Here is a 14,743-nt window from a genome sequence, read left to right as displayed (position 1 = left end):
AGACCTGCAAGGCCTATCGTCAGAGCGTCCAATTCTACTTCCGCAACGCCCAGACCTCCTCGTTCAGGGCCCCTGTGTCTACCAGGACCTAGCCCGGCTGTCTTTGATGGCGTGGCTCTTGTAGCTTCCGTCTTAAGGGCTAAAGGGTTTTCTGAGGCGGTCATTCAAACTATGTTGCGGGCCCGGAAACCGGCTTCGGCTCGGATTTACTATAGGGTCTGGCATTCTCACTTTGTTTGGTGCGCATCTAACGATTATGACGCTTCCAAGTCTAGTATAGCCAAGTTGTTGGCTTTTCTTCAGCAGGGCCTGGACTTAGGCCTGCATCTGGCCTCCCTCAAGGTTCAAATATCTGCCTTGTCGGTGTGGTTTCAGAGAAAAACTGCAACCTTACCTGATGTGCATACCTTTACTCGTGTTGCGTATCCAACCTTCCTATGTCCTGCCTGTGGCTCCTTGGGACTTGTCAGTGGTTTTGGAGGCGTTACAAGAGTCTCCGTTTGAACCTCTTGGTTCAGCTGACCTTAAGTGGCTTTCCCTTAAGGTGGTGTTTCTGCTGGCTATTGCTTCAGCTAGAAGAGTGTCGGATTTGGGTGCCTTGCCCTGTAGTTCCCCATATCTGATATTTCACCGTGACCGGGCGGTTCTTAGGACTCGTCCCGGCTATCTACCTAAGGTGGTTTCTTCGTTCCACCTTAATCAGGAGATTGTAGTTCCGGCACTTGTTTCTCCTGATCTCTCTCCCAAAGAGCGGTCTTTGGATGTGGTACAGGCTCTCCGTATCTATGTGAAGAGAACTGCTCCTATTAGGAAATCTGATTCTCTTTTTGTTGTGTTTGGGTTTCACAAACGGGGCTGGCCTGCTCACAAGCAAACTCTGGCCAGATGGATTAGAATGGTGATTGCACATGCTTATGTGAAGGCTGGTCTCTCTGCTCCTGATCACATTAAGGCCCATTCTACTCGGTCTGTTGGACCTTCTTGGGCTGCCCAACGTGGTGCGACCCTTGAACAATTGTGCAAGGCGGCTACGTGGTCCTCTGTGAACACGTTTAATAAGGTTCTATGCCTTCGATAATGCTTCCTTTGGACGCCGGGTTCTTATGCCCGCTACAGTGCATCCCCTCCCATAAGGAACTGCTTTAGGACATCCCCATTGTCCATTCCTTGTGGAGCCCAGTGTACCCTGCAGCAGAAAACGAGTTTTATGGTAAGAACTTACCTTTGTTAAAACTCTTTTTGCAAGGTACACTGGGCTCCACAAGGCGCCCACCCTGACGCACTTAGCTTCTTTGGGTTGGTATGGCATTAGCCGCTGACACGTCTCCTGTCGTGAGAATGCGGTGTTGTGGCTACTAACCGTTGTCGTCTCTTTTCCTGCTACTGCATTGGACTGATTAACTAAAAACTGAGATCCTGTGCAGGGAGGCGGGGTGATATAGGAGGCGGCGCTATGCATTCTGGGAACAGTCAAAGCTTTGAGCCTGTTGGTGCCTCGGATCAAGATCCTACTCTACACCCAATTGTCCATTCCTTGTGGAGCCCAGTGTACCTCGCAGAAAGAGTTTTAACAAAGGTAAGTTCTTACCATAAAACTAGTTTTGATGACTCATTAATATATCCTGTTCTGAATGTTTCAGCAGCATATCGACCAAAAGACTCTGAACCTTTATTTGAAAAGGTTCAAATTCAAGATGGAATCCCTGAGAGCGGTGATCTCCAGCTTGGAGGAAAAATAATTTCTGGTATCGATGGACATCAACGATGCTTATTTACATGTTCCCATCTACTCGCCGCATCAAGCATACCTGAGGTTTGTGGTGCAGAACTGCCACTACCAGTTCCAAACATTGCCTTTCGGGCTCTCCACAGCTCCGAGAATATTCACCAAAGTGATGGCGGAGATGATGGTTCTTCTTCGCAAGAAAGGAGTCAAAGTCATCCCGTACTTGGACAATCTCCTCATAAAAGCGAGATCCAGGGAGAAACTACTGCAGAACATTGCACTTTCCCTGACGGTGCTTCAACAGCACGGTTGGATCATGAATCTTCCAAAATCACAATTGGAACCCACAAGGAGATTATCATTTCTGGGAATGATATTGGACACGGAAGCACAGAAAGTATTCCTACCGGTGGAAAAGGCTCTGGAGATTCAGAGGATGGTCAAACAAGTTTTAAAACCAGCACGCGTATCGATTCATCAGTACATCCGCCTGCTGGGGAAGATGGTAGCGGCCTACGAGGCTCTACAATTTGGCCGATTCCACGCCAGGGTTTTCCAATGGGACCTACTGGACAAGTGGTCCGCATCGCACCTATACATGCACCGGAGGATAATCCTGTCAACAAAAGTCAGAATTTCTCTCTTGTGGTGGATTCAAAGTTTTCACCTCCTGGAGGGACGCAGATTCGGGATTCAGACTTGGATCCTGGTGACCACAGATGCAGGCCTCCGAGGTTGGGGAGCAGTTACGCAAGGGGAAAGCTTCCAAGGACGATGGTCAAGTCAAGAAGTACTCCTTCACATAAACATTCTGGAATTGAGAGCTGTGTACAACAGCCTTCATCAAACGGCACACCTTCTTCAAGGTCGTCCCATAGAGATCCAGTCAGACAATGTAACAGCAGTAGCTTACATAAACCGTCAGGGTGGAACAAAAAGCAGAGCGGCAATCGCAGAGGTGACAAAGATACTCCACTGGGCAGAAAGACATGCAAAAGCTCTGTCGGCAATTTTCATTCCGGGAGTGGACAACTGGGAAGCAGACTTCCCCAGCAGACACGATCTCCATCCAGGAGAAATGGGCCTCCACCCAGAAGTCTTTGCAGAGGTAGCAGATCGTTGGGGCATTCCTCAACTAGATACAGTATGATGGCATTGCGTCTCAACAAGAAGCTTCAGAAATATTGTTCCATGTCAAGAGACCCACAAGCAATAGCAGTGGATGCACTGGTGACCCAGTGGGTGTTTCAGTTGGTGTATCTGTTCCCCCCACTTCCACTAATACCAAAAGTTCTCAAGATCATCAGAAGAACAAGGGTTCAAGCAATTCTCATTGCTCCAGACTGGCCAAGGAGGACTTGGTATCCAGATCTTCAGGAGTTATTACTGGAAGATCCTCAGCCTCTTCCTCTTTGCGAGGACCTGCTTCAGCAGGGGCTTTTTGTTTATCAAGACTTACCGCGGCTGCGTTTGATGGCATGGCTGTTGAGTGCCAGATCCTAGCCCGTAAGGGTATTCCAAATGAAGTCATTCCCACACTTATTCTGGCCAGGAAAGGGGTAACGTCCAAACATTACCATCGTATTTGTAGAAAATATGTATCTTGGTGTGAATCCAAGAAGTCTCCTGCGGTGGAGTTTAAATTAGGACGTCTTCTGCTATTTCTACAGACGGGTGTGGATGCTGGCTTGAGATTAGGGTCTATCAAGGTCCAAATTTCGGCCTTGTCCATTTTCTTTCAGAAACAGTTGGCTTCCCGTCCTGAGGTCCAGACGTTCGTGAAGGGGGTTCTGGTCATCCATCCTCCATTTGTGCCTCCTGCGGCGCCATGGGATCTTAATGTGGTGTTGCAGTTCCTTAAATCGAACTGGTTTGAGCCTCTACAAGAGGTAGAGTTGAAGTTTCTCACTTGGAAAGTGGTCATGCTGTTGGCCTTGGCCTCAGGCAGACGAGTGTCTGAATTAGGAGCTCTGTCACAAGAGTCCTTATTTGTTTTTTTTATAAAGATAGAGCTGAACTGCGGACGCATCAGCATTTTCTTCCAAAGGTTGTATCATATTTCCATATCAATCAACCAACATGTGGTGGTGCCTGTGGCTTCTGACACCTCAGCCGTTTCAAAGTTCTTGGATGTTGTCAGAGCGTTGAGGACTTATGTTGCAAGAACGGCTCGGATAAGGAAAACAGAATCTTTGTCCTCTATGACCCCAACAAGATTGGGGGTCCTGCTTCTAAGCAGACTATTGCGCGCTGGATCAGAGGTACCATTCAGCACGCTTATTCCAAGGCAGGATTGGCGTTACCGAGTTCAGTAAAGGCCCACTCTACAAGGAAAGTGGGTTCTTCCTGGGCGGCTGCCCGGGGTGTCTCGGCGTTGCAAATTTGCCAAGCAGTTACTTGGTCAGGGGCAAACACGTTTGCTAAGTTTTACAGGTTTGACACCTTGGCTGCTGATGACCTTCAATTTGGTCAGTCAGTTCTACAGGAACATTAGCACTTTCCCACCCATACTGGGATTTTTGGTACATCCCCATGGTACTAAAATGGACCCCAGCATCCTCTAGGGCGTAAGAGAAAATAGGATTTTAATTACCTACCGGTAAATCCTTTTCTCGTAGTCCGTAGAGGATGCTGGGCACCCGCCCAGTGCTCATTTTTCCTGCAGATTTAAATTTTATCTTTTTACACAGGTTCTCATGTGTTAAGATGTTCACTGCTGTTGCTGTTGCGTTATGCATGCAGGTTTTCATGGGTTATGTTGAAAGCCATGTTAGGCGGCATGTTTTGTAAGGTGTGAGCTGGTTTGAATCTCGCCACTAGTTTAATGTAAATTCTTCTCTCGAAATTGTCCGTCTCCTCGGGCACAGTTCCAAGACTGAGGGCTGGAGGAGGGGCATAGAGGGAGGAGCCAGTTCACACTGTTGAAAAGTCTTAAAGTGCTGAAGGCTCCTGCGGAACCGTCTATGGGGGGTAATTCTGAGTTGATCGCAGCAGGATTTTTGTTAGCAGTTGGGCAAAACCATGTGCACTGCAGGGGAGGCAGATATAACATGTGCAGAGAGCGTTAGATTTGGGTGTGTTATTTTGTTTCTGTGCAGGGTAAATACTAGCTGCTTTATTTTTACACTGCAATTTAGATTGCAGATTGGTGTGTTCAATCTGCAATCTAAATTGCAGTGTAAAAATAAAGCAGCTAGTATTTACCCTGCACAGAAACAAAATAACCCACCCAAATTTAACTCTCTCTGCACATGTTATATCTGCCTCCCCTGCAGTGCACATGGCTTTGCCCAACTGCTAACAAAAATCCTGCTGCGATCAACTCAGAATTACCCCATATACCCCATGTTACTAAAATGGACCTCAGCATCCTCTACGGACTACGAGAAAAGGATTTACCGGTAGGTAATTAAAATCCTATTTTCATACATTAAAACTTTTGGCAGGAGGGCAAATCTTGGTGTCATTTCTATAGTAACAAACCAAGCAATCATGTTTAGCCATGTTCCTGCTCTACCAGGTAACTGGTCCTCTATTAGAGTAACAGTGTATAATTTGACTGCATGGTCTGGAACTGGACATTAGAAGAGACAGTTGGGAACATGGGTTGTGGTGCCCACTGGGGATTTCCCCTGGAGACCTGTGAGCCAGTCCAACCCTGCTCCTTTTAAAATACACATCCTTCACTCTCATCTGTTCTTTGCTCAGACAAGTGTGATGCAATAAGGGATGAGCATGGTGAGAGATTCCGACAGGACCGATTGAAAGAGATGTGGAATACAAATGGCAGGCAAAGAAGAATCACAAAGTGTCAGTCAAATGAGACAGTGACATTTCTTGAAAAATGTAAGCCAAATAGAATTTATTTTTTTAAACTAATACGTACTGTTATTACAGTATATACAATTATTTTTTCACAACTTAAGTTTGTTTTATTAAAACAATTGTTATTAATATCATTGTTTATTACTCTTTATTTGCCCTGTTTTAGGTTCATGCACCTTAAATTATACTCTGTAAAGCTGGGTACACACTTGTCCAATCCTCAGAAGATCCGACTCCCGAACGACCGGTTTGCCCGACATTGGACAAGTGTGTACCCTCCGCTGACCGACCCGCACACCTGATCCTGGTCGCCTGTTGAGTCTTCTGGTTTTTAAACCTGCTTAAAAACTAGATGACGCTACTGCTGTCCAGGCACAACATTGTATTGTGTAGTGTGTCCAGGCGACTGATCTCTGGTCCCGGCAGCCCAGCACACTATTATCAGCATCAGCATTGCAGCAGTGCGAGATCCGGAGGAATCCCAGCACCATCTGCCGCTGCTGTGGGCCTCGGTGGAGGGTATGGCAGCGGGGTGCAAGATGGCGGGACAGGTAACTTTACCTGTACAGAGTTCAGCAGCGGGCGGCGTGCTTAAAAGTGTCGGACGCGGCTTCAAGTTTCAAGCACGGTGCCACGGCACCATTTTTGAAATTCAAGATGGCACGGCGAGCCAATAACGGCTCACCACGTCATCACCTCACCCCCTTGTGCCGGCAAATAAAAAAGCTCCTGAAGAAAGATGCCGGTGAAGTCCTGGATGGTACAAACAAGAAAGGAGGCTGCGCTCAAGGAAAGAGTAATACTTAGGTTAAATATAAATTTAAAAATACCAATTTAATAAAAATCACAGTACTCTGTAATACATCACATATAACATGAATTCATGTAGTTTAAAAATAGAAGTATTTTACCCTATGCACTGGGTCAGGACATGTATAAAGGTATACATGTCCAATACGTAGATTACGTGCACCATTAGAGGAATAAGCAATGGAATAAGTCCCATATGGTTGTTGGGTACCTCATGCAGCATGGTGTTTCGAATGATGCCTCTCTGAGACTCCTCTGTTTGGCTAGCAAGTAGCAGGGGCTGGTTTCGATCCAAAGTAGAGCTGGTCCAGTGGATTAAAAAAACTGACGCGTTTCACTGCGTATAGCTTGCAGCTTTTTCAAAGGTATAATGGGTTGTCTAAGTCAGGGGTTTATATACCATATACAAAATGGTGGCTTGATTAGCACCTGGTTACACAATTGCATTGCTTGAACATAATACACAGAAAGAAACAATTAAAACATATATAGGAGACAGACCTATCCCTACAAGGGGACAACCAATGCAAAAAGAATGGTGTTTTATAGTTTTATTTATGTTTTTCTTATAAGTTTGTACCTTGCCACAGTGGGAGTGACTTCCCCCTATCCTTGGCTGCAGCTTAGCAAGGCACCTCATTTCTAGCGCCCAAATCCACCTGGATAGCTCCTCTTTTGAAGTCCTGGATGGGCAGCCATGCAAAAGAGCTTAAAGGCCACCAACCCCCAGGTGAAGGTGCTGTATAATAAAATACTAAAACATTAGTACATTATTATTTTAATATTTCTTTTACAGGGGACCTATGGGTACCAGCAGGCCCTTAATGCCCCGCATGCTAGTACTTATGGTTCTCCAAGTACCAGCATGCAGGGGAGGCTTGCAAGGACCTGTAGTCCTCCTGCAAAAGACAATATTTTATTTTGAAACATTGGACTATCAACTTGGCAATCACAGTCCAGGGGTACCACAGATAGCCCCAGGCTTCAGCCCTGGCCTTGGGTGCCCTGTAGAGGGGGGACCCCTTTATTGGGGGATCCAACTTTCCCAGGCCTGGGCTGACTAGTTAGGGGGGATGGATGCTTCGGCCAAGAGACCCCGTCAAGTGTGTCCCCTGGCTGTGGCATTACTCCCCTGCTAGTGGAGCCCGGTGCTGGTTCTGAAAATATGAAGGACCTATACTCATTTTGTTCTCAACATTTGTAGAACCATGGCCAGCTCCAAGAACCCGATGCTGGTTTATTAAATACGGGGGACCCCCTACATATGGTTCCCTGTATTTTTGGACTGGGGCTGGCTCAAAGAGCCAGGGGCTGGTTATGCCTTTTGGGGGGACCCATATATTTTTTTTAAGGACATTAAAATGCTCTCCCCATTTGCCCTTGACCATTATAATGAAAGACATTTGTCATTAATATATCCCCTTCTCACACAACCAAATTTTTTTTTCCCATCAGAATTGGTCACAGATGGGTCTGCTGAAAAATTGGTGTGTAGTGAGGATTGGCTGTAGAATCTATGAGCAGGTCTGAGAAGTATTGTATAAACAGTCTGATCTCCCGGTGATTGGACAAGCGTGTACCTAGCTTTAGATAGAGTGTGCATTATAAGTATTTTAGCAAGTTACATTTTCTAATGGTTATTTGTGAATCAATTTAATAAGATTATAGCTTTCTTCATACCCAATTTGGTGTGCAGAATTTCTCCTGTGTCAGGCCGTATTGCTAGCCAATGGCAATTTGAGATTCTACTAATTAACCACTATATGTAGTTATAAAGATTGTCTGAGCCTTCTATGTGCTTCCCTTTGTACTTTAGTTTTTACCCTTGTTCATCTCTCAAGAGTTAATTCAGACAGACATTGGTGCCTACAAATTACCTAGGGAGCGCTTCATTCATTTATTAATAAATTGTGACATTACCACATACATAAAAAACAGCATACAAATGCAATAAAAGTTTAACAATGTAAATATTGCACAGTATCTACTTTCTTCCAAAAAATATTAAATGTTGCTCAGCACAGAGTAGTAGAAAAGTTCTGTAATTGTTAACCAGCGTTCCCTGGTAACTATGTAGCACTTAGACAGCAGCAAATGGTCATTGGGCGGATAGAGACAATTTGTATATAGGACTGTACTTGCCCTCCAATAGTGTTTAAAGTAGTAAAAAGGTGACGTCAACAGGGCGCTTTAGTATAACATCAATGATCAAAACTTTAGATTTCTCCTATAGTGCTCTTTAATATGGCAAGTTTACTTTGTTCCCTTTTGAGCAGGGAGAAGATGTATATGCAGTGCCCCAGAGTGCCAAAGTTACCTTGCTCTACCTCCTGCGGCTTCTGTTGTTAAGGGATGTCCGCACAAGGCTTTCCCTGCTGCCAGGCGCGGAGGGAGCAGGGGCAAGTATTACCGCTTTTTCGTGTCACCTCTCCTGACCTCCAGCAGCTCACATTGTTCTGGGATGTCCGCACAAGGCTTTCCCTGCTGCCTGATGCGGAGGGAGCAGGGGCAAGTATTACCGCTTGTGCGTGTCACCTCTCCTGACCTCCAGCGGATCACGTTGTTATGGGATGTCCGCACAAGGCTTTCCTAGCCATCCGCCTGGAGGGAACAGGAACTGAAGATTCCGTTCGTCGTGGGCTCCAGTCAGCATAAATAATTTCTCCACAGGCTGTTAGTAATTGAACAATATCGTGCTCAGGCTGAGTAAAATCAAACAGGAGTGAAAGGATCTGAAGGTCCTTAAGTCCATCTACCTCTTACGCATTTCTCCGCAAATATTGTGCTGCAGTTTCATCAGAGGGTATCACTAGTGTCCATAGGACCTTCTTTTAAACTAAAACAGACCAATCAGCAACTAGTTTATTAATTAGATACATCTGTATGATCGCATGCTGTTACTTACAAACATAATCATTGTTACAACATATAATAACATATATAAAATCTTTAAATAAACCTTATAGGGTTGGTGGTTTTCAATTAAATTCATCAAAATGATCATAATTAGAAACAATAGCTTTTATTTTATAATTTATAGCAAAACCTTTGTTTCATTCATTATATCAATTATACATTTACTGTAGTATAGTAAAAGATTGAGCTTCCAAAGGAGAGAGGCTGTAGTGTAGTGGGCTAATGCCACAGATTCCTAGGCAGGCATCCTGGGTTTGAATCCATGCCTGATCTCATACTAATTTTGTTAAAAAACAGGTTATAATTATATATCGTTATATTGAACTATTCCTAATATGTCATAACCAATAGCAATCTTTTATAGACTTATTTAAATCAAATATATATATATGTGTAACAAGAAATGATACAGCGCCACTTGTGGGGTAGGGTCTCAGTAAGGGAAGTGAATTCAAACTCACTATAATATTAAAAAAACACACGTAACCTTGTTATTGTTACGTTCCTGATGCTCAGAACTGGAGAGATGTAGTGATGCGAGTTCAGAGCACCAGAACGTGACGCTGAACTAAGGAGAGGTACGGGAATAGCCCCTAGCACCCTACCTCCGTTGTCTTACCCGTGTGGTCGACTCACGCCTGAACGACTGGTTTCTTGGGCCCACGGCAGCCGCGTTTAAAGGGCGGATTAGGTCTGCCCAACTCCGATGCCCCCAGGTCTTAGAGAGAGACAAAGCGTGAACCGAGACAGGGTAATAACAAGGGGACCTCTAACTAAAACAAACAGAAGCTAGGGGCTACTAACAACCCTAAAACTAAAGGTATGTGCGGCACGCCGCCAAGGAAAAAGGACAACAAGAGATACCACTGTCCGTTTCCCCACACGGCACCGCCGAGTTCCGGGGAGGACAGTGAAAAGCGGAAACCTCCGCAAAAACCTCCAACACAAAAGTAATACAAAGTTAAAGCGGCCTAGGCCGCAACTCGCGGCAGAAGCCGCTATTCACGAAACCGGGAGAGAACCCCGAATAACGAGAACCCTCGGATGACTGCAACAGGTTCGTTTTGGACAGGAAGGATTCCCAGGACCGGCTTCAGAACTCCAGGACTCGGGAGCACAGGGAGCAGGATCGACCAGATACAGCTAAATGAGGAACAGACGTTACCAGGCAGGAACAGCATGCAGGAAGCTATCACCGGCGTCTGTGTGAGGCACTGAGGAGGCATATAACAGGGAACCCTCCAATGGCAGTGCAGAGCCTGATTGATGAATGTCGTGCAGCTGCCTTGCTGCACGAGCAGGGGAGAACAGGTGTGAGTACTCTCATGGCAACAAGGAACGCGGTCCGCCTGTGGCGTCCCCGTTGCCATGGACCCGGCGGCCCTGGTCGCACGGCGTCCTAGCGTTGCCAGGGACCCGGCGGCTATCGCGCGCACGGCGTCCCGGCGTTGCTAGGCGCCGTGCGGGAGCATACAGAGCGAGAGGCGCGGCGGCCGTTACCGCTGCTCGTCAGAGCGCGGACAAAAAAAGCTGCGCCTAACAGTTATAGGTGTTTGCCAACCCTTAAGAGTGCAATGCTGGTACAGTACTGCTAAAAAGAGTATAGAGTGAGGGATAAGGGTACCGGCGACTTGTGTTGTTTACAATACAATCACTAAAACTTAAAATTTATGAGCCAAAAATATATAATAATACAGACAAGTTTTTAATAACACATAAAAGTGGAATAAAGCATAAAAAGTTCTTTAAACACTGGTAAAAGCATGAAGGTCTTTGTAAAAGGTAAGGAGTTCTGACTTAACTTAAAATAGGCAAGGGGGTCAATGCATTGAGTTTTAGTGATTGTATTGTAAACAACACAAGTCGCCGGTACCCTTATCCCCCCACTCTATATATATATATTTATTTATTTTGTCTTATTAAAAGATATACATATGGAGATGACATATATTGGAATATCAATATCCACAGAAGATAATAAAACCCAGAGTAATAACCTTAATAATAATAATAGGTTTTCCAATCCACTGTTCACACCTACCTAAAAAAGGAGGTACCAACCTATTCCTATATTTCCAAATTAATATCTCTGATAAGCTTATGGTACCTCCACAAAATCAATTGAAACTATAGTAAGGTAAAAAAACAGGCCTCCAAAGAAAGGGGATGCTATAGTGTAGTGGGCTAATAAAAACACCTAAACAGATATCCTTAGTTCGAATCCATGTCTGACCTCATATAAAAAAAAAATTATTTAGAAAGAAAACAACATGAATTCCATATTCCTTTATCTATTCTCAACATATCGAAAGGTTTGATATGATACTCTTTTAAACAGTATTTATTTCTGTTTAAAAGAGATATTGTGAATCTTAAAAGAGAGCCTAGATAATAACTAAATAGAAACATCTATTTAAGATATCAAAATCCACAAAGGTTACTGACCCTGGATTTGATAACCCCAATGAAGATCGAGGTACACTATTAGTACCTATCTACATGAATGATACCTACCTAACAGGAGAGAGTATCTAACCTACCTAAAGTTGTTCAGTTCTATATTTTTGTTTAACCCCTCAGGTACTAAGGTGCCTAAGGTAAATATCCAAAATGCCTCCCTGGTACAGAGTTGGTTGTACCTATCGCCCCCTCTCGGGGTCGCATTGATGGTTTCAATCCCCCAAACTCTGATCACATCAATATTCCTATCATGATGCTGAGATATATGTCTCGACACACTATGGTTGACGTTCTTTCTCAAGATGTTTCTTCTATGTTCAAGGAACCTCACATTCAAACTTCTAATGGTTCTCCCTATATATTGTTTGCTGCATATACAGCTAAGTAAATAAATAACATAGGATTGTTTACAATTAATAAAACTCTCTATATTAAACCGAGTTCTATACGTGGATGATTCGAAGCAAAAACTTCTATGTATAATGAACCCACAAGTAATGCAATTAGATCTCCCCCATTTGAAGCAACCATATAGTTGTTTTAACCAATTATTTTGATGATTATGTTCAGTATATTGCTTTGTACTCACTATATTCTGAAAAAAACTTGGTGATAAATGATTTTTCAGGTTTTTTGCCTTCTGGAATACAACTCTTGGTGCATCATCTAAACAGGGCTTAAGTAACTTATCTAATTTCAGAATATCAAAATTCCTAGGTAATATCTTTTTAATACCTTCAGCACAAACATTGTATTTTGTTACGAAGGGAAGAACCTTTGAGTCAATAGTTTGTTCAGTCTTTTTAGGGTGATTATTCATGGATAGAAGAGATCTCCTATCTCTCAAAGCTGCATCCTTTAGGGAGTCCTCAAGCAACTCTTTCGAATATCCTTGATCAATAACTGCAAGAGTGAGATCTTTTGTCTGTTCCAAAAAGGTTTTGTCATCCAAGCAGTTTCATTTAACCCTAAGGTATTGTCCCTTGGGTATATTATTTTTCCATTTTCTATGGTGACAACTCCCATAGTTAAGGTATCTGCTGGAATCTACCGACTTTTTATAAGTCTTTGTGACCAGAGTGTTCTCCCTGACAGAGAGAGTGATATCCAAATACGTAATGTGTTCAGGGTGACAAACATGACTAAACTTAAGACCAAAAGTGTTTTCATTCAAATAAAGAAGGAAAGAAGAAATAGAATCAACCACATTCCAAATGATAAACAGATCATCAATGTACCGACCATAGAGCACTAGGTTCACCAGATAAGGTCCCTCCCAAATAAAATGATCTTCAAAGAGGTCCATATACAAATTAGCAAAACTAGGTGCGAACTAAGTGCCCATGGCAGTACCGTGCACTTGGAGATAAAACTGTGAATTAAATAAAAAATAGTTATGTGACAAAATGAACTTCATAGAGTCCAAAACAAACTCACACTGCTCTGGAGTCAAACTACTATCAGCTTCAAGAAAATGGCAACACGCCTCCACCCCATCTTTGTGTGGAATGTTGGTGTAAAGTGACTCGACATCATAAGTCACTAACAAGTAGGACGGTCACCATTTTATATCACTTACCAGATTTAAAAAAATGAGTGGTGTACCTGATGTAGGATCTTAAATCAGTAACGTGTGGCTGTAAAAAATAATCCACGAAGTCCGAAAGATTAGGAGTAAGGGACTCTACACCTGAAATAATGGGACGCCCAGGTGGTGCTACCAAAGATTTGTGAATTTTGGGAAGGTGATAATAAGTGGGGACTATAGGGTATGAATCATAAAGAAAATTAAATTCATCTTTGGCAATCGCTCTCTCAGGGCATTTGTCAGCATAGTTTTCAATTCTTGGAGAAAGTATGTTATTGGATTATTAGCCAACTTTCTATAAAATCTGGAATTTTCCAACTGTCTGTTTGCTTCCTCCAAGAACACCACTCTGTCCTGCAAGACTACTCCACCTTTATCGGCATTTTTAATAATTATTTTATCATCCTTGCTGAGTGTCTTTAAAGCCTTGCGCTCATTAATATTTAAGTTGTCATATTTCAAATTATTAGAATTCATTAGGCAAAGCTTACGGAGATCACTCAGTGTGGATATATAAAAAGTTTCTATGTATGCACTCTTATGTTGTAAAGGATAGAATTTTTCTTGAAAGCCCTCTTTTCAAATTCACTGCCCAAAACTATATTTCTAGCATTAAAGATTTTTATCTTGTGTGAAATATCCACTTGTGTATCATATCCATTCTCCTCCATTAAAGCTAAAAGTGTATTGATGCCCACATTATCATCCTCATCAAGGAAAATGGGTCTACCTACAATCTCTTGTCGTTTAAGGGTTTTGTACCTCTTGCGACATAAATCTCTTGTGTATTTGTTGAGGGATATGAATAATTCAAAAATATTTGGATTTTTTTGCTGGTCCAAACTTAAGACCTTTTATTAGAATCTCTTTTTCATGCTCAGTCAAAACTTTAGAGGATAAATTAAATATACCTCTTTCTCTCTTCTTAGCCTTATGCTTTTTAAATTGTGTCTTGCACCCTCCTTTTGGGTGTTTTCTGATACAATATTTCGTACCTGTTCTGGAGATCCATATTTGCTCCCTGTTCTAAAAAACGATTCAGTGATTTATTAATGGCTCTAGTCTCTCCCTCACGATAATTCCTTTCTTTAGGTCTAGCACCTCCATTTTCATATGGATCCTTTCCCTTATTCCTTGTGTTTTCTCTATTCCCATATATCTCCCTTCTTACACTTCTCTTATACTTTCTCGTCCTTCATCCTCCCTACTTTTAAACTGTTTTTTTTGGTCTCCATTCTATTATAGCTCGCAGGTCTCCTTTGTCTCCCATATCTAGGACTCTCTCTGCTTGAAGGTATTCTCTCTCTCCTATAGTACCGTATATGCTTGAGTATAAGCCGACTTTTTCAGCACCTTTTTTTGTGCTGAAAAAGCCACTTCGGCTTATACTCGAGTGAGTATTTAGGAGGGACACGGAG

Source organism: Pseudophryne corroboree, chromosome 8 (assembly GCF_028390025.1).
Source record: "Pseudophryne corroboree isolate aPseCor3 chromosome 8, aPseCor3.hap2, whole genome shotgun sequence".
Lineage (NCBI taxonomy): Eukaryota > Metazoa > Chordata > Amphibia > Anura > Myobatrachidae > Pseudophryne > Pseudophryne corroboree.
This window is presented reverse-complemented; position numbering follows the sequence as displayed.